The 21,345-nt window shown below is 39.3% G+C and overlaps 1 long non-coding RNA gene across 1 annotated transcript; it reads left to right on the top strand.

Moving 5' to 3' along the window:
- Nucleotides 1-713: 713 nt before the first annotated feature.
- LOC135322053 (uncharacterized) lies at nucleotides 714-20,606 on the top strand. The gene is made up of 4 exons (XR_010382346.1): nucleotides 714-836; nucleotides 17,931-18,178; nucleotides 19,170-19,250; nucleotides 19,850-20,606. It is a non-coding gene; the product is annotated as an uncharacterized LOC135322053 (long non-coding RNA).
- Nucleotides 20,607-21,345: the final 739 nt, after the last annotated feature.

Raw genomic sequence — 21,345 nt, 5'->3', positions numbered from 1 at the left:
CCTTCCCCTTTGTCTCAACCCCTTACAATCGGTGAAGAAGAGTTTGTGATTGGATGGGAGGCCCTGAAGAGCCAGCCAGGCTTTGGGTGCCTGTGGCCAGCTCCCCTTTACCGCATCTTCTCCTGCCCTACCATTGGACTGGCACCCTGCCTCACCCGGAAATATACGGGGACAGAAAAGACTCAAGAAGTGGCAGTGCCTTGACCCCCTCACTGGCCTAGATGCTCACATTTCAAATACTCATTAATGCCTTGACTGACAGCTGAGCCAGGATTAACTACATACTTCATGTACCGGCCCCCACCGTAAAGAGAATGGCCCATGGCATTGCCTTGCCTTTAATTGGCCAGCGGTTAAAGCCTGGCCGGTGGGCTTTCTGACGAGGCAAGGCTTCGCGCTGACGCACCGCGCCAATCTCTCACTGGCGACCAACTCTCTTTTCTCGCCAGCCCCGCTGCGGTTGCACCGTTGATTGGCTGGCCCAACTTTCTGGCTTAGCCTGGACACATCCAATGAGGAGCGAGGGCGCTTTACGGAGGCGGGCATTGCTCCACCGCTGCCACTTTTGATTGGTCCAGAGGCTTGCATCTTTGCCTTTGATTGGTCAGTGGACCGGGAGGCGGGAGCCCAGCCCAACGGTTTCGGGCCGTGGTTAGAGTTCTGTCCCTTTGCTTCTGCTTTTCGGGGCTCTGGTGAGTGCTGTCTGGCGTCTTCTTTCCTGCGGCTAGCTGAAGAACTGGGGGTGGGGAGTGTGGTGAGGAAGGAGTTGGAGAGGCCCTGTTGAGGAGGCCGAGACTCAGAAGAGCCTGGGATAATCGGGACCGAGATCGCCTAAGGCGAGTACCGGGCACGCGAGATCTATCCCTTCAAATAGGGGAAAAACAGGCGCTGTAGTAACAGTGAAAAGAGCTCCAGGTTGCTGAGCCCTTTCCGTGTACTACACTTTGTGCATCATCTCATTGAATCCTTCTAAATATACCTGTGAGGGAGCAGATTACTATGTCGGACTAAATGCTAACGATCAGAGGTGAAGTCTCTTGCCTCAGATCCCACAGCGAGTGTGGGCATTGCTGGGACTCCGACCTTGTTCTGGTGAGAGTCCAGCATTCAAGCTACACTACCATTAAGTAGGATTGATCTTGTAGCTGTGGAATGGGATCTGATGTGGTCGTGGTTGACCTTGGTTTACTTCATTTATAAATGAGGAGGTTTTGTTTGGTTGGTTTGGGATTTTTTTGGAATTGAATCTGATCCTGAAGGATTCAGCACTCAGCACGTATTTTCAACAACTCAAACTTTCGGGCAAATGCATTTGCGTTTTAGAAAAGGATATTTTTAAAATTAGTATAATAATATTGAACTAGGCCTGTTGCAGTTCGACTCCAGAATCTAAGCTCCTAAACATCGATACACACTGTCTCCCATCCTAACAGCTACAGTGTCCAGAGTGTGGGCACCCATGGTCTTGGGAAATCCTCATAGCCACCCTAGGAAAAGGAAAGATAACAACGCCCACTGAAACAGACAACTGAGGCTTGTGGAGCTGAGATACTCATCTCAGCTCTCATAGCTGGTCCATGGCTGATCAAGGAGTATATATATAATATATAATCTTCTGAATCCAAACCCACATTCTTAATCATCTCTCACACTGTTCCCTTCCCATTTGATGGATGAAGAAACAGGCCCTGAGGATACATCAAAGCTAGGATTCATAACCAGTTCTATCAGACCCAAGAGATCACCCCCTAAACCACATTGCCTCCCGGAAGCGCTTGTCTTATAGATCCTGTGTTGGGTCAGGTAAGAAGTCCTCTCAGCCAGCCAGCCTTGTCTGCAAGCAATGAGGTCATCTGGTCCCAACTTTGGTCCTAAAGGTGGTTGGGACATATTTCATAGCCTCAGACCTTTGGGAGCTTCTTATTAAGAAGCCTTAATCATAATTGCTACAATTTATTGAGCACTTTTTTTAAACAACCAGTTATTGAACACTTTTTATGAGCCACGTGGGGTGGAAAGCATTCTGAGTGTGTCATCTCACCAAATCTTTTAATGATTCCAGGATATATGGATTGTTATTGTCCGCATTTTACATGTGAGGAAACTGACACCCGGGGAGGGATGCAACATTTCTGTGTTTACAGGGCTAGTGAATGGTGGAGCTTGGACTGGAACTCAAGAGCCTTGGTATAGAGCCCTCAGTTCCAGCTACCCAACGTGTTCAGGCCTGAGAGGATGGAGTGAGGGACCCTGGGTTCTGGCAAGATGGAGTAGGAAAGGCTATTGGCTTCATTCTGGAGGCTGGATTGTAAGATTAGACGAGTAGAGAAATAGCTATGGCTTATTGAGCAACTACCTCATGCCAGGCCCTGTGTCAACTACACTTTAATGTATACTGAGAAACAGAGAGCTTTGTGGCTAAGAAGGTGGACACTGGTGGCTCACAGTGAAAAAAACTGTGACAATGAATATATGTATGTTCATGTATAACTGCACAATTGTGCTCTACACTGGAATTTGACACAACATTGTAAAATGACTATAACTCAATTAAAAAAGTTAAAAAAAAAAGAGGCACGTGGAAAAGGATTTGCAGGAAACTACTCAGCAATGTAAAAGAAGCAACAACTGAGACAACAAAGTGGCCAAATCCAAAAACAACATGATGAGTGAAAGAAACCAGACACATAAAAACGCAAGATACATGATACCATTTCTGTGAACCTCCAGAAAAAAACAAATCTTTCATACAATGGCAACAATAATGACAACATCTCAGTGGCTTGGGTCATCTTGGGACCCAAGTTGGGGTGATGGAAATGTTTTGTATATTGAGTTTAGTGGTGGCTACGCAAATAACATACATTTATCAAATCACATTAAAGTTTACGTTCAAGAATCCAAAAAAAAAAAAAAAAAAAGAAAGTGGACAGTGGATCCAAACTGCCTGAACTCATGTCCTGGTCTTCCTCCTTGCTAATGGTGAGAACTTTGGCAGGTTACTTAATGTCTCTTGGCCTCAACTTCCTCATCTGTAAGGTAGGGATAGTGACAATAAATACCTGTCAGGACTGCCGAGAGGATTAAATGAACTAATAGAACAGTGACATCTCTTCCCTTCCCCAATGCCCTGAAACCAAACTGTTTCCTTGCAATCCACATCACCTGCCTTGACTCTGGTGTAGACACTGAAAATTAAGACCAAATATTTACGATGGGAATGTCTAGATGAAGTGTGTTCCCAGAAGAGGTAGCAAGTGCAAAGGCCCTGAGACAGGAGTAAACTTGGCATGTCTGAGGTGCAGCTAGAAGTCTGGCTGGAGTTAGGCAAATGACTAAGACTCAGGGGCTCGGCTCAACTGTATACATTCTTATAACAGGTATCAAAATGACCCTGTACTTTCCAGAGCATCATGCACTTTACCCAAGCTTTGATCTCTGGAGGAACTCAAGGCCATGATTATTTTTGAGGGTCAGTGCCCCAGGTTGCACAGGAATTTAGATATGAAGCTTAGAACTCAGGTTGTCTTGAACCAGGACTTGAACCAAGGCTCCAGAGGTCAGGAGACTTGCATTTACTCAATTATTTGTTAAACTCCAAAAGCATACACCATCTGTGCTGAGCCCTGGAGAAGACTCAGTCCCTTTGAAATCTTTAAATTCAAAGATTTAAGTGGGGAGGATATAGCTCAGTTGTAGAGTGCATGCTTAGCGTCCATGAGGTCCTGGGTTCAATCTCCAGTATCCCCATCAGAATAAGTAAGTAAATAAATAAACCTAATTACTCCCCCCAAAACAATTTTTTTTAATTCTAAGGTTTAACCTCCTACAAAGGAATTAGACCTTAAAACGTATCCTTCCAGAACCAAGTGGAAAGTGTAGCAAATAAAGCCCAGAAGGGGCACTTAAGCCAGGGCTGGGGGAGGGAGAAGGGGAAGAGAAAACTTTCCAGAGAAGATGGTGACACCTAAGTATATATTTTTGGAAGCCCTACTATATGCTAGGCATGGCATTTACCCCAAGGTATATATAATGGCAAGCAGAAGAGACCAAGTGTATTAGTCTGCTAGGGCTGCTGTAACAAAATGCCACAGACTGTGTGACTTAAACAACAGAAATTTATTTTTCCCAGTTCTGGAGCCTGGAAGTTCAAAATCAAGGTGCCAGTTGGTTTGGTTTCTCCTGAGGTCTCTCTCTTTGGTTTGCACTGTGTCCTCACGTGGTCTTCTCTCTGTGCATGCTGTCTCTTCCTCTTTGTATAAAGTGTCATAAACAGAACGCTTCTGTCCCTCAAAAAATTCGTATATTGAAATCTAGTCCCCAGTGTGAGGATATTTGGAGGTGGGGCCTTTGGGTAGTTGGTTAGGGGATAAGGGTGGAGCCTTCGTGAACGGAATTAGTGTCCTTCTAAAAGAGGCCCCAGAGCGCTCCCTTGGCCCTTCCACCATGTGATGTTACAGTGAGAAGACAGTCATCTATTAACCAGAAATTGGGCCCTCACCAGACACCAAATCTGCCAGTGCCTGATCTTGGACTTCCCAGCCTCTGAAACTGTGAATAATCAATTTCTGTTCCTTATAATCTACCCAGTCTATGATAATCTTTTATGGCAGCCCAAACAGACTGAGACAGAAGGACATCAGTCCAGTTGGATTAGGGCCCGCTCTTATGCCCTCATTTAACTTAATGCCCTCCTTAAAAGCCATATCTCCAAATACAGTCACATTGAGGGCTGAGGCTTCAACACGTGAATTTGGGGGCAGAGGCACAATTCAGTCTATAACACCAAGTATCTACCATTGAGGAATCACAGTCTGGTAGGAGAGATGCATATTATTCACATCACGCGGAAAGAGCAGAACAGAATGGTTAAGGTGTCAGCTCTGGAATCAGACTGACAGAGTTTCAGTACTGCCTCTATCATTTACCAGCTGTATGACTTTGAACAAGTTTCTTCCACTTTCTGTGCGTTGAGAGAATCAAATGAGCAGATACCCATGAAGTCCTTAGGACAGCCCTTGGCACAGAGTAAGTGCTGGCTATTGTTATTAATTAAAAATAAAATTAAAACTGTGCTAAATGCTCCAAAGAAAGGCCACAAGATAGATTAAGAAAGTAAAACTCTGATCTGGCCGGTGTTCTCAAGAAGGACTTCCTGGAGGAAGTGATGCTTGCACTCAGATCTGAAGGATGAGTACTCACTAACCAGACTAGGGAGAGGGTTCCAGGCAGTAGGAAAGTAGGTTCCAGAGCTCTGGGCTGGGAGGAAACATGGCCTGGAAGTCCAATGTCTCTGGAACAGGGAGAGCAAAGCAAGGAGGAACAGGGGAGGCAGGGGAGGGAGAGGCTGGATGTGGTCGGCAGGACCTGGTCTAGTTGGTCATGCTCAGGAGTGCTGGCATTCTCCTAAAAGCTGTACAAAATCACAGAAGTGTCTATTTTTTTTTAACAGAGAACAGTTTAATGAACCCCTATGTACTTATCACCCAGATGCAAGAGTAATCAACATTCTCTTAGTTTTTAAAAATATATATTTTTATCAAAGTATAGTCAGTTTACAATGTTGTGTCAATTTCTGGTGTACAGCACAAGGCTTCAGTCATATAGGAACACACGTACATTTGTTTTCATATTCTTTTTCAGCGTAAGTTACTACAAGATATTGAATATATTTCCCTGTGCTATATAACATTCTCTTAGTTTTTCATCAATACACTCTTAGTTTTTTTCTTTTAAGTATTTTTCTCCCTGAACATAGTCTACTCAACAGTGAAAGCTATTGGGACAAAAATCTCTTGAGAAGGAAATATACAAACATACTTCATTAGGGAGAAAATATACACACAGTTGGTTTTATCTAGTGATAATGTACACTTTTTAAATGACACATTTTGTGAAATACGTTGAAAACGCCTTAAAAATGTTTGGCACCAACCAATAGCATTTAAAGTACAAGCAGACCTCAATTTATTGTGTTTTGCAGATACTTCATTTTTTTTCACAAACTAAAGGTTTGTGAAAGCAAGTCTATTGGTGCCATTTTTCTAACAGCATTTTCTCACTTCATGGTTCTGTCTCATATTTTGGTAATTCTTGCAATATTTAAAACATTTTCATTATTTTATTTTTATGGTGATTTGTGATCAGTGATATTCGATGTTACTATTGTAATTGTTCCAGAGCACCACAAATCGCGCCCACACAAGGCAGCGAACTTAACTGATAAATGTTGTGTGTGCGCTAAACGCTCCACTAGTCAGCTGTTCCCTCGTCTGTCTCTCTCTCCTAGGGTCTCCCAATTCCTTGAAAAACAACACTATTGAAATTAGACCAATTAATAACCCTACAATGGCCTCTAAGTGCTCAAGTGAAAGACTTGCACGTCTGTCACTTTAAATCAAAAGCTAGAAATGATTAAGCTTAGTGAGAAAGGGATGTTGAAAGCCCAGACGGGCTGAAAGTGAGGCCTCTTGCGCCGAACAGTTCACCAAGTTGTGAGTGCAAAGGAAAAGTTCTTGAAGGAAATTAAAAGTGCTATTCCAGTGAACATATGAGTGATAAAGTGAAACAGCCTTCTTGTTGATATGGAGAAAGTTTTTGATAGAAGACCCGAACCGGCACAACATTTGCTTAAGCCAAAGCCTCATCCAGAACAAGATCCCTAACTCTCTTCAATTCTGTGAAGGCTGAGAGAGGTGAGGAAGCTGCAGAAGAAAAGTTTGAAGCTAGCAGAGGTTGGTGCGTGAGATTTAAGGGAAGTCAATGCCTGGCTTTAAAACTTCAAAAGACAGGCTGCTGACTTGTTAGGGGCTAATGTAGCTGGTGACTTGAAGTAGAAGCCAGTGCTCATTTACCATTCTGAAAGTACTAGGGCCCGTAAGAATTATGTTAAATCTCCTCTGCCTGTGTTTTGTAAATGCAACAACAAAGCCTGGATGACAGCACATCTGGTTACATGGTTTACTGAATACTTTAAGCTCACTGTTAAGACCTACTGCTCAGAAAAAAAAAAAAAAAAAAAGATTCCTTTCAAAACATTGCTGTTCGCTGACAATGCACCTAGTCACCCAAAAGCTCTGATGGAGATGTACAATGAGATTCATGGTGTTTTTATGCCTGCTAATACAACTGCTAATACAACATCCACTCTGCAGCCCATGGATCAAGTCGCGTTTTGACTTTCAAGTCTTATTATTTAAGAAATACATTTTGTAAGGCTATGCTTCCGTAGATAGTGATTCTTCTGATGGATCTGGGCAAAGTAAATTGAAAACCTGGAAAGGATTTGCCATTCTAGATGCCATTAAGAATATCGTGATTCACTGGACAAGGTCAAAACATCAGCATTAACAGGAGGTTGGAAAAAGTTGATTCCAACACTTACAAATGATTTTGAGAGGTTCAAGACTTCCTTGGAGGAAGTGGTGAAAATAGCAAGAGATCTAGAATCAGAAGGGGAGCCTAAAGATGTGACTGAATTGTGGCAATCTCATTGTAACATTTTCACGGATGAGCAGTTGCTTCTAATAAACGAGTAAAGAAAGTGGTTTCTTGAGATGGAATTGACTCCTGGTGAAGATGCTGTGAAGATTGTTGAAATGGCAACAAAGGATTTAGAATATCACATAAACTTAGTTGATAAAGTAGCAGTAGAGTTTGAGAGGATTCACTCCAATTTTGAAAGTTCTACTGTTAGTAAAATGCTATTAAACAGCATTGCATACTACAGAGAAGGAAGAGGCAGTTTAAAAGGAAGAGTCAGTTGATGTAGCTAAATTCATTGTTGTTTTATTTTAATAAATTGCCATAGTCACTCCAATTTTCAGCAACCACTACACTGACCAGTCAACAACCATGAACATCAAGGCAACCTGCTCCATCAGGGAAAAAATTATGACTCTCTGAAGGCTCAAATGATGGTTACCTTTTTTTAACAATAAAATATTTTAAAATTAGGATGTATATCTTGTATTTTTATACATAATGCCACTTCACAGTTGATAGACTACAGTATAGGTAAACCTACTATATGTGGGGAAACCAAAAAATTCCTCTGACTTGCTTTTTTGCAGTATTCACCTTATTGAGGTAGTCTGGAACTGAACCTGCAATGTCTTTGAAGTATGCCTGTATTTTAAAAGAATGTTTTTGGAAGATTAAATTTGGGATTTTATCACTCACTCTGCTTGAGGATTAATATGGTAAGCATTCTAAATATAAGTATCTATGTTCAAAATAGGGCTTATTACCCAGAAAGTATCTTGATATTTAAATTTAAAACATATTATGGGAATCATGGTGTCTTTTGACCTCATTTCTTCCTTATCAGAAAATTTACCTTTACTGAATAAAATGTTTGCTGCCATGGCATGGAAATGAAGCATAAACTAATCTATTTTTGGCCTGATTGGTAGTCACTTCCTTAAGGAAGATCAGGAAAGTCTAATAAGGAATAGCACTTGTGTCTCATGATTGTAAATCTCCAAAGTGTCAGTGATTGCACTTGTTATTTCTAGATCAATCCTTTGTAAGTCTGTAAGTGGTATCTCAGTTGATATTAGGCAGGGATGTGATCAACAGATGTAATGCTGGGACTAGCAATTTGGTCTTTTATATATTAACCTTGTATCCTGCAACTTTGCTATAATTACTTATTAGTTCTAGGAGGGTTTTTTTGGTCAATTCTTTTGGACTTTCTACGTAGCCAGTTATCTGCAAACAAAAAACAGCTTTATTTCTCCTTCTCTATCTGTGTACCTTTTATTTCCCTTTCTTGCCTTATTGCATTAGCTAGGGCTTCCAGTATGATGCTGAAAAAAGTGGTGAGATGAGACATCCTTGGCAATTTGATCTTGGGTGTTCTTTTTGTACAGCAAGAGGAACTTGAATATTAGGGGCCTTCACATATATATGTGTGTATATATATATATATATATATATATATATATAGTTTATTGATGTCTAGTCAGTTCACAATGTTGTGTCAATTTCTGGTGTACAGCACAATGCTTCAGTCATACATGAACATACATATATTCGTTTTCATACTCTTTTTCACCATAGGTTACTATAAGATGTTGAATATAGTTCCCTGTGCTATATAGTATGAACTTGTTTATTTTATATATATTAGTTAGTATCTGCAAATCTTGATCTCCTAATTTATCCCTTCCCACGCCACTCCCACCCTAGTAACCATAAGTTCATTTTCTATGTCTGTGAGTCTATTTCTGTTTTATAAATAAGTTCATTTGTCTTTTTTTTTTTTTAATTCCACATGTAAGTGATATCACATGGCATTTTTCTTTCTCTTTTTGGCTTACTTAGAATGACAATCTCCAGGTCCATCCATGTTGCTGCAAATGACATTATTTTTTCTTTTTTTATAACTGAGTAGTATTCCATTGTATAAATATACCACAGCTTCTTTATCTAGTCATCTGTCGATGGACATTTAGGTTGTTTCCATGTCTTGGCTATTGTAAATAGTGCTGCTGTGAACATTGGGGTGCATGTGTCTTTTTGAATTAAGATTCCCTCTGGATATATGCCCAGGAGTGGGATTGCTGGAACCTATGGGAAGTCTATTTTTAGTCTTTTGAGGAATCTCCATATTGCTTTACATAACAGAACTACATTCTCATCAACAGTGTAGAAGTGTTCCCTTTTCTCCACAGCCTCTCCAGCATTTATCGTTTGTGGACTTTTTAATGATGGCCATTCTGACTGGTGTGAGGTGACACTTCATTGTAGTTTTGATTTGCATTTCTCTGATAATTAGTGATGCTGAGCATTTTTTCATGTGCCTATCAGCTATTTGTATGTCTTCATTGCAGAATTGCTTGTTTAGGTCTTCTGCCCAGTTTTGGATTGGGTTTTTTATTATTATTAAGTTGTATGAGCTGTTTATATATTCTGGAACTTAAGCCCTTGTCAGCCTCATCTTTTGTGAATATTTTCTCCCATTCTGTAGTTTGTCCTTTTGTTTTGTTTATTGTTTCCTTTGCTGTGCAAAAGCTTATACATTTAATTAGGTCCCCTTTGTTTATTCTTGCTTTTATTTCTATTGCTTGGGTAGACTGCCCTAGAAGAACGTTGCTAAGATTTATGTCAGATAATGTTTTGCCTATGTTTTCTTCTAAGAAGTTTATAGTGTCTTGTCTTATGTTTAAGTCTTTAAGCCATTTTGAGTTGATTTTTGTGTATATTGTGAGGGAGTGGTCTAACTTCATTGATTCACATGCAGCTGTCCAGTTATCCCAACACCATTTGCTGAAGAGATTGTCTTTATTGTATGTTCTTGCCTCCTTTGTCAAGGATTATTTGACCAAAAGTTTGTGGGTTTATTTCTGGGCTCTGAATTCTATTCCATTGATCCATATGTCTGTTTTTGTACCAATACCTTGCTGTTTTGATTACTTAGCTCTGTAGTATTGTCTGAAGTCTGGGAGAGTTATTCCTCCAGCTTCACTCTTTTTCTTCTATTGCTTTGGCAATTCTAGGTCTTTTGTGATTCCATATAAATTTTAGGATTATTTGTTCTAGTTCTGTGAAAAATGTCCTGGGTAATTTGATAGGGATCACATTAAATCTGTAGATTGCATTGGGTAGTATGGACATTTTAACAATATTAATTTTTCCAATCCAAGAACATGGGATATCTTTCCATTTATTCAAGTCATTTTTAATTTCCTTAGTCAATGTTTTGTAGTTCTCCGTATGTAAGTCTTTCACTTCTTTGGTCAGATTTATTCCTAAGCACTTTATTTTTTTGGATGCAATTTTAAAAGAGATTGTTTCTTTCCTTTCCTTTCCTTTTTTTTTTTTTTTTTGATAAAAGCTCACTGGCTCTATTTTACTTTCCTTTTCTGATATTTCATTGTTAGTGTAAAGAAATGCCACAGAAGTATGTTAATCTTGTATCCTGCTACCTTGCCAAATTCTTTTATTAGCTCTAGTAGTTTTTGTGTGGAGCCTTTAGGGTTTTCTCTATATAGTATCATGTCATCTGCATATAATGGCAGTTTTATCTCTTCTCTTCCAATTTAGATCCCTTTTATTATTTTTTCTTCTCTAATTGCTATGCCTAAGACCTCCAATACTATACTGAATAGAAGTGGTGAGAGTGGGTATCCTTGTCTTGTTTCAGATTTTAGCAGGAAGGCTGTCAACTTTTCACCATTGAGTATTATGCTGGCTGTAGGTTAGGTTTGTCATAAATAGCTTTTATTATGTTGAGATATATTCCCTGTATATCCACTTTTGTTAGAATTTTTATCTTAAATGGGTGTTGAATTGTATCAGATGCTTTTTCTGCATCTATTGAAATAATTATGTGATTTTTGTCCTTTCTTTTGTTGATGTGGTGCATCATGTTGATTGATTTGGATATGTTGAACCATCCTTGTGTCCCTAGGATGAACCCAACTTGATCGTGGTATCTAATCTTTTTTTATGTGTTGTTGGATTCTGTTTACTAAAATTTTGTTGAGGATTTTTGCATCTATGCTCTTCAACCATATTGGCCTACAGTTTTCTTTTTTGGTAGTGTCTTTGTCTGGCTTTGGTACCAGGATGATGGTGGCTTCATAGAATTAGTTTGGGAATGTTCCCTCCTCTTCAATCTTTTGGAAGAGTTTGAGAAGGATTGGTATGAGCTCTTCTTGGTATGTTTGATAGAATTACCCAGTGAAGCCATTTGGTCCTGGACTTTTGTTGGCAGGGAGGGTTTTTTTTTTTTTAATTGCTGATTCTGTTTCACTTCAAGTGATCAGTCTGTTCAAATGATCTATTTCTTCTTGATTCAGTTTTTGGTGGACTGTATGTTTCTAGAAACTTGTCCATGTATTATAAGTTGTCCAATTTGTTGCCATATGATTGTTCATATTATTCTCTTATGGGTTTTTTTTTTGCATTTCTGTGGTATTGGTTGTAATTTATGCATTTTCATTTTTTATTTTGTTTATTTGTGTCCTCTCTTCTTCTTGGTGAGCCTGGCCAGAGGTTTGTTAATTTTGTTTACTTTTTCAAAAAAAATCAGCTCTTGGTTTGATTGATTTTTCTATTATTTTTAATGAATTTTATTTATTTCCTCCCTGATCTTTATTATTTCTTTCCTTCTGCTGACTTTAGGTTTTGTTTGTTCTTCTTTTTCCAATTCTTTTAGGCGGTAGGTTAGGTTGTTTATTTGAGATTGTTCTTGTTTTTTGAGGAAGGCCTATATTGCTATAAACTTCCCTCTTAGGACTACTTTTGCTCCATCCCATAGATTTTGTGTGGTTGTGTTTTCATTGTCATTTGTCTCAAGGTATTTTTAAATTTCTTCTTTGATTTCATCTTTGACTCATTGGCCTGTTAGTAGCGTGTTGTTTAGTTTCCATGCTATCATTTTTTTCTCATTTGCTTTTCTGTGGTTGATTTCTCGTTTCATGTCATTGTGGTCAGAGAAGATGCTTGAAATAATTTCTATCCTCTTAAATTTGTTGAGGCTTCTTTTGTGCCTGAGTATGTGGTCTATCCAAGAGAATGTTCCATGAGCACTTGAAAAGAATGTATATTCTGTTTTGGGGAGGTATAATGTCCTAAAAATATCAACTAAGTCCAATTGTTCTATTGTGTCATTTAGTATCTCCTCATTTATTTTCTGTCTGGAAGAGCTGTCCAATGATGTTAATAGAGTGTTAAAGTCTCCTACTATTATTGTATTCCCATCAATTTCTCCCTTTATGCCTGTTAGTATTTTATATATTTAGGTGCTTTTATATTGGGTGCATATATGTTAACAAGTGTAATATCCTCACCTTATATTGCTCCTTTGATCATTATATAGTGTCCTTCTTTATCTTCGCTTATAACCTTTGTTTTAAAGCCTATTTTGTCTGATATGAGTATTGCTACTCCCGTTTTCTTGTCATTTCCGTTTGCATGAAATGTCTTTTTCCATCCTCTCTCTTTTAATCTATGTATGTCCTTCACTCTAAAGTGAGTCTCTTACAGGCAGCATGTTGTAGACTTTTGTTTTATTATCCAATCTGCCACTCTGTGTCTTTTGATTGAAGCATTTAGTCCATTGACATTTATAGTAATTGTTGATAGGTGTGTGTTTATTGCCATTTTGAACTTTGTTTTCCAGTTGATTTGGTATTTCTTCTTTGTTCCTTTCTTGTTTGTTTTTCTTTTTGTGGTTTGATAATTTTCTTTTGTATTAGCTCAGTTTCTTTTTGGTTTTTGTGACTCTACTGTATGCTTTTGATTTGTGGTTACCCTGTTTTTCAAGCATGTTAACCCATTGCTATATCTGTTTGCTTTACACTGGTAGTCATGTAGGCTCAAACACATCCCAAAAAGAATGAAGTGAAAAAAAGAGAGAGAGAAAGAGAAAATCTATATTTTCCTGATCCCCTTTCCACCTTTTATGATTTTTCTGTCCTTTTTTTCTTTTTTACATCTCTGTGTTTGTTCTCTTGCAAATCGTTGTAGTTATCACATTTTCAGTTATGGTTTTCTCATTTCTATAGCTTCCTGCTTCTTTTCTATTAGAGTAGAACTTTCAATATTTGAGACCTTCTTTTAATTACATGTCCAACAGTACTGAAATGGAAACAAAAAGACCAATTTCTTAGCTTTTTATCTTTTATATGTTATTTGTTTCCATTCCAGTGCCCACAGCATCTGAAGAGCCATCTGAGAGATATCTAAGGGAAACTAGATGTCTTTAATAGATTTCCCACTTGGGTTTTGAAACATGAATTTAATAAAAACATTGTCTCCTTAACCTTCTGTGATATCCAGAATTCAGAAAAAGGCAACTTTTCATAGGACAACTCTTTGGAGGAATGGCCCAAGGTCCCGGCTACTGTTGGCATTACATGTTTCCCATCCAGCTTCCTCCTGGAAACTGTAGCAGTTTGAGGAGGTCACAACTGTGGGACACTCTCAAATAAAGGCATTTGACTACTTCTGCTGGGGACCGCTGACACCTTTTTATCATCCTGGATCCCCTGTGTGGTAGATTGTGAGTTAAAATGGACTCCGTATTTCTCCTCCCTCCTGCACACCTTCCACACTAAATCTGGCCTTATCCATTGATTTGCTGCGACCATTGGGACAATAGCACATGTGACAAAAGCAGAGACTTGAAAATTGTTTGCATACTTTCGGACTTGTCTTTTCTTGCTGCTCTTGGGAACCCTGTAAACACCACCGTGTGAATAAACCTGGGCTGGCCTGCTGTAGACATATGGCCCAGTCAGAGCCATCATCCCAGCCATCTATACAAATTCCCAGCCAGCCATACATGGAGGGAGGCCACCCTAGATCAACCACCAGCCAACCCGTTAGCCGACTGCAGCTGCATGATTTAGCCCAGGTGAGAAAAAAAACAGAAGAACTGCCTGGCTGACTGAGCTCAGCCCAAATGGTTCCACAGAATCAGGAACTAAAAAAAATCATTATTTTAAGCCACTGTATTTTGCAGTGGTTAACAACTATTAACCAGTGGCTTCTAGACAACAAATATCACTTTCCTTGACTCTGGGTAGAGCTCTCAAAAGTTGAAAAATTCCTTCAGTTTCCAGACTTGTTTCCTCACTTTTCTGAATGAATCTTTATGTGATGAACGTTAATGCCAGGGATCAAACGCCAGGATCCTTTTATCATTTTTTCCAGCAGGATTGGAAGTGGCTCTTCAGAAAGACCATTTTCTCTGTTTCACATCTTTCTATTTCCATTTTCAGAGCATCTGAAAAGATAGTCAATTCAGTGGGAAATCCTGATTCTGTTTCATGTTTTCAATAGGTTTCTTATGTGGGTTAAGTGGTGTGTCCCTAGCTAGGCTCAGGAAGGTATGGAGAGGAACCACAGCCACCTGCTGGTCACAGCCCAGTAGGAACAAGAAAAAAGCACTGGAATCTAGAGACGCCCCTACCTTCTGCAGTGTCCCTTCAGCGCCCTCTACTGACAGGCCTAACCTTGTGCCAGCTGATAAATGTTGGAATTTAGAGGCAATAAATTGATAACTGGCACAGGTGAATGATGGGGGCCCTTGATATTAATAAAAGTGACAGTGATGATAATAACTAACATTGAATTCTCAGTGCTTTATGTGGCATTTATCTCCAAATCATCAGGAGGAAGGTTTAATGGGAAGAGGGGACAGTGGTTCTTTCTGCCCCCAGGGTCTGTTCACCTCTTCCTAGACCTGAGCAGGCTCTGGGTATCCAACTCCCCCCTGCTCCAAGGCCGAGCCCATGGGGTGGCACTGACTCCATTCCTGCCCCAAGGTAGGCGTGTACCCCAGGAATGGTCTCCCCAACCCCCAACACATGGTGAGGGGACAATGGGAAACAACCCAGATGGGCACTGGCCACTGTCGGAAGCTTATACATCCAGTCAGGATGCCGCAGTGGTGCTGAAACTCCTGCCTCCCTTCCCCACTGATTTGTAAAAATTCTTTTATTTTTATATTTTATTTCTCTCCTTAGCGTTTCTTATCCTCTAACATGTCTATTTCCCCTATTGGTTTTCTCTATCTCCCCCTCCAGAAGGCAAGGTTTGTAAAGGGAGAGCCTGGGGGTTGGTTCATTCCCCTGGGTCCCCAGAACCTAGAACAGTGCCTGGTGCCCATGATAAGGTTAGCAGTAATATCTGAAGGCATGAACGAGTCAATGGTATTCACAATTTTACCACCTAGGACAGGGGCAGGTGCAAACTGTCTCAACATAGCTTTCTGGCCCTTCAGTCCTGGAGGCATAAGGCATCAGTGACATAGTCTGCAAAAGATAGGCTGTCACCAGATCCGGAGAGTTCAGTTCTTCTAACTACTGCAGCCCTCGAATATCCAGGACTCGCATCATCACTCTGGAAGACTTTCCATAACACTGTCAACTTTCCTAATTAAGGGCGGTTAACCCACATTGGACTCCTGGTTCTCACCCCCAACTTGCCAAGACCCCACTGGGGAGCCAGGAAAGTCAGTGGATTTTCCCAAAGATGATTATTGCCTCCAGATTCTTACCCTTCTGGGAAGCCCGTTCCCTGCTGTCGGCTCTGTCTCTGACTCCAGGCTCTTCGAGCTCAGTTGTTCTGAGAGGACCATAATCAAAAATCCATTTCCCCCCAGCTTGTGAAACTATTCTGGTTAATACTGATAAAAGCATTTTTGATAGATTCAGTGAGTGGGCCATTTTGTAACCTGAACATTTTGTGAGTTGGTTTCTAGAGAATTTGCCCTGTTTTCTCACTTTCACTGCATTCTTCAGCCATTTCTCTCTGCAATCCTAAATGAAGGCATTCTGAAATAACGCCATCTGATAAAAAATTTTAAATAATGACATTGTGTGCTCTGAAAAAATCATGATGCAACTGTGGGTGTAAATTATTTTTAAAATATTCATTAATTATCCAACTAGATAATCATTTCTGAAATAGGGAAATTTAATCATAAAAATAAAACAATTTATAAGAAACGATGTATCTTATGAATCCATAAATTTCCCCCTTTTTCTCCTCATCTTTAGTGCTCTATAAATATAGAAATATATATTCAGTTTTTTTTCAAATAAACTTTTTATTTTGGAAGATTTTTATTTTTAAAATTTTTTTGACTTTTTAAAATTGAAGTATAGTCAGTTTATAATGTGGCGTCAATTTCTGGTATACAGCATAATATTTCAGTCATACATATACATACATATATTCATTTTCATATTATTTTTCATTGTAGGTTACTATAAGGTATGAATATAGTTCCCCCTGCTACACAGAAGAAACTTGTTGTTTATCTATTTTATATATAGTAGTTAATATTTGCAAATCTCGAACTCCCAATTTATCCCTTCCTACTTGCTTTCCCCCTGGTAACCATAAATTTGTTTACTATGTCTGTGAGTCTGTTTCTGTTTTGTAGATGAGTTCATTAGTCTCTTCTTTTTTCTTTTTTTAGATTCCACATATGAGTGATATCATGTGGTATTTTTCTTTCTCTTTCTGGCTTACTTCACTTAGAATGATGGAAAGGTTTTTAGATTTACAGAAAAGGCACAAAGATAGTACAGAGAATTCTTGTATACCCTTCACCCAGTTTCCCCTAATGTTAACGTATTACATAGCCATGGTATGTTTATCAAAACCAAGAAATTAACACCATTAACATTACAAGACCATTAACTAAACGCTGGACTTTATTTGGATTGCAACTAGTTTTCCCACTAATGTCTTTTCTCCTGAGGATCCAGTCTAGGGTACCACGTTGCATTTAGTATACATTCAGTTTTGCGCTTTGCATTTTTCTCAGTGAACAATCTATCTTGGAGATTATTTCATATCAGCAAATATACATGTAGCTCCCTTTAAACTTAGCTGCACAGTATTCCACGGTGTGAAAAGATGAATTCTATAACTAGTTCTCTTCTGATTTGATTTAGGCTATTTCTCATTTATTACTTTTCAGTTACCCTAGTCTTTGTGCACGCTCATGAGTGTATGTGCAGAATAGATTCCCAGAATTGGAATCAGGTGGGTCAAAGGGGTGTGAGTTTTACATTTTGGTGAGTCAGCCAACTTACCCTCATGGAAGGATATAGTTAGAGTCATGTGCCTGCTTGATTGCTATATAACATCAGTTTATTCTTTCCATTCTATGATCTCCAATGGTGAAAGAGAGGTTGACTCAGTGGGACAGAAGAAAGGGATAAGCTTGTGCGGAGATGGCAAGAAGACAAGCCACAGGGGCCCCTCAGTGCCAGGCTGAGGAGCTGGACTTTGTGCTGAGGGCACTGGGGAGCCATGGATGGTTAGAGGCTGGATGCAGCTCTGGACAGATATGGTCATGTAGAAGTGTGGTAGGAATGCCACTGAGTGGCTGTGTCTCTCTTCCGTGGTCCTGGGAGCCTCACCTGGCCCTCATCTCTTTGCTCCCCTCTCACCCACAGGAATGGGTCTCTGAGTGGAGGGGCCAAGGCAGAAAAACCCGTCCTGCTGGCTGAGGCCTGGCTTGGCCCGGCCACACTGCTGCCAGTCTGGCTGAGCTGCACTCTGCAAAATACGTGACCAGATGAAGCCATAGGAGATAGTGGCAGTTGTGGGGCAGAGGTGCAAGCCTGCCTACCTGCTGCCCAGAGACCGGCTTGACTCCAAGACCCCAGTGTCTGACGAGGCCTGACCTGCCTTAGCTGCTCAGGTACAGTTTGAACATGTTTAGCAAAATAATTCTTTTCTCAACGCACGTCTTATGTCCCACAGTCACATTTTTATTAACACACATTTCTTGAATTTTGTTGGAAGACAAAAGGATTAGTTGTCATAGAATATTTGGAAATTACCAAAATGCCCCAGGAATGAAATAAAAATCCCCTGCAAGTGTCTCCTCTTCCTTAATAACCAATGTCAACCTTTGAGAGACTTTGATTTACAATTTTAACACAAACACACATATATTTATGTTTTTATCAGAAAAGCAATCATACTTGGCATGCTTTTTTGTAATCTTTCTTTTTTCATTTATCAGATTCCCAGGTATTTTCTTATGACATTAAATATTCTTTTACAGAGTGATTTTTTTTTAAGGGAAAAAGTGATTTTATGCATATCAAGCTCCAGTAACTCCACAAATGTTCTTTAAAGACCCTGAGGCAAAAAGCATCGTATTAACTCTAATGTATGCTGAGCCCATGGGTTGAACATCTCTCAGTGAAAGCACCAAGCATTTTCAGGTATGGCTTGACTTGTTAAAGCACAAATATGTGAGTCACTTCAGTGAATCAGCTTCAGCGCAGGGAGGATGGTGGAGCCCCACACATTTGGAATTGGGGTTTACTGGACGCAGCAGCAGCAGTTACCTAGCAGTTTGGGTTTTTTTCCCCCAGTTTAAGTTTTTATTCAGAGTGAGAAAGCATTTGAAATTTATTTTTTCCCCAGACAAATACCCAGTTGTCTCAGCCGCTTTAAAAAAAATAAAACCTTATTAGGGAGTGTTTAGTCCATTTATATTTAATGTAATTTTTATATGATTAGGTTTGTGTACCACCCTATTACTTTCCATTTTGCACCTTTGTCGCCCCCTCCTTGCCTTCTTTAGATTTCACTGAGTAATCATTAGCTTTCCATTTAATTTCCTCAATTGCCTTCTTAGCTATCACTCTTAATTTCTGCATCTGATTCTGATTACACAGGATTGAGAAAATCTCTGATTCATAATAAAATGGTCTACGAGTTCCCGAGCTCTTAGAAAGTACTGGAACTTATGCTATAAGGTAGGGACTTCTAGGACCCCCATTTTATAGAGGGGCACACGGTGGTGGGGATGGTGAGAACCCAGTACATCCTCTTTGCCTTTCTCAAGGAATCTGAGTCACAGACTAGGTCACTGTGAACTTGCTCATGAGCACATACCTGGATTTAAAAGTAGATTGGAACGAAGTACCCTCTTTGCTTGACATGTTTACAACGTGGTCAAATATGTGCTCAGGGAAGGGGGAGAAGTTTCATTCCAGGGCCTGCAGAAAAGCCTGTTAGGCCGGTTAACCTGGAGGGGCTGTTGGGTGTTAAAATATGGTACATATAACAACTACGTGGCCTTTTTTAAAAATTCTGGCTTGAAAAGCAAAGCTGTATATTGCTTAGTATTTTAGAAACCCCTTTACTAGTTTTTGTGTTTGAAATGTAATAGGTTATCTTTACAGAAATTTTTTTCAAGCATTATAAAGATGTATACGAAAATTCCCCTTCCTCTTGGCCTTGCATCACATACTCTTCTCAAAGGAGTCCTTCATAGGAAATATGTATGTGTCAATTTTATAAAAATGCAATCACTTATGCATATTGTTCTGCTGCTTGCCTTGTTTACTTACAGCAGAGCGTGATGACCTAGGATGCATTTACACTGCAGCAGTTAAAAAAGAAGTGAATTCATACATGCTGACATGGAAAAATGGCCAAAATACATAGTTACGTGAAGAAAACAAGTTGCAAAGCAATATTTAAAGCATGATTCTATTAAAAGTGTGTGTGTTGTGTAGTATACTATCTATACTATGCAAGTGTATGTAGATGTGTTGATATACATGTTTGAAAAGCCAAAAAGGACATTTGTCATGTTACCAGTTATCTACGGCGTTGGACCAGATTTGAGGGGGAGGTAGTTTACTGGGGAGTGGAACATGGGACACTTCCATTTCTAAATTTTTATCATCTTTCAGGTGGAAGAGTTACAAATGATTTTTGCTTTTTAAAAAGTATTTCCAACCCCCCCAAAAAAACCCACAATGAAAAAAATGAAAAATAAAAACAGAAAAAGAAAAAGAAAGAGGAAAAGTAAAATAAAGAAAAAAGACCAAAAAAAGAAAAAAATACTACAAAAAAGAGTAAAAACTATTTTCCCTATTCTTTTTTATTTGTTTTGTTTTGAAAACTACTTTCCAGCAGTATCCTGCTTTATTTTATTTTTTTATTGAAATATAGTCAGTTTACAACATTGTGTTAATTTGTGGGGTACAGCATAGTGATTCCATTTTATATACATATTCCTTGTCATATTCTTTTTCATTACAGGTTATTACAAGGTATTGAATACAGTTCCCTGTCCTGTACAGTAGTTCCTTATTGTTTATTTATCGCTGTTCTTTCAAACATGATTTTTAAAAACCTTGACCCATTTCTTTTTTTTTTTTAACATTTTTTGATTGAGTTATACTCATTTTACAATGTTGTGTCAAACCTTGACCCATTTCTTTAAAAAGAAAAGACCAACCCTGCATATGTATCTACAGGAATAAAAGTACTGAAGTTTTTCTACTCTGCGTTTCTTGGAGATTTTTCCATGTGAAAACATGAGTTTTTACTACTGTGTGGTATTCTGGAGTCTAGACCTAGCACAGCCAATTGAACCAGTCGCCTGGTGATGCTCACTTAGGTTACTGTAATGAACATCCTTATATGTGTGCTTTCCAGTTATGTATACCGTCATGACATCTTTTTCTATCAGCTCACATAGACCTCTCATCTTTTTGACAGCCACAGAGAATTCTAGTCCAAGGATATGAGCTTATAATCCCTCCCCGCCGATGGATGTTAGGTTGTTTCCAATTTTTCACCCTAACACATTTGACCATTATAGATCTTTTAACAGTGTATTTCAAAAAGCTGACATCTGAATTTAGCATTTGCAGACCATCTGCCGACCAGTGGAGTAAATGAGGACCCTGAGAAACTTCATTAGATGGGGAAGGAAGCCAAGCTCTCCATGCAGGGCCTAATGGCTATGAAATGGCCAAAGCATGGGCGTGCTTCAGAGAGGACAAAAGAGCAATGATGAGCTTCTAAACCTGCTGTCATGCACCCCTAGAGAAC

Source organism: Camelus dromedarius, chromosome 9, assembly GCF_036321535.1.
Source record: "Camelus dromedarius isolate mCamDro1 chromosome 9, mCamDro1.pat, whole genome shotgun sequence".
Taxonomy (NCBI): Eukaryota; Metazoa; Chordata; class Mammalia; order Artiodactyla; family Camelidae; genus Camelus; species Camelus dromedarius.
The sequence above is the reverse complement of the archived record's forward strand: the minus strand, read 5'-3'. Positions and strand labels throughout refer to the sequence as shown.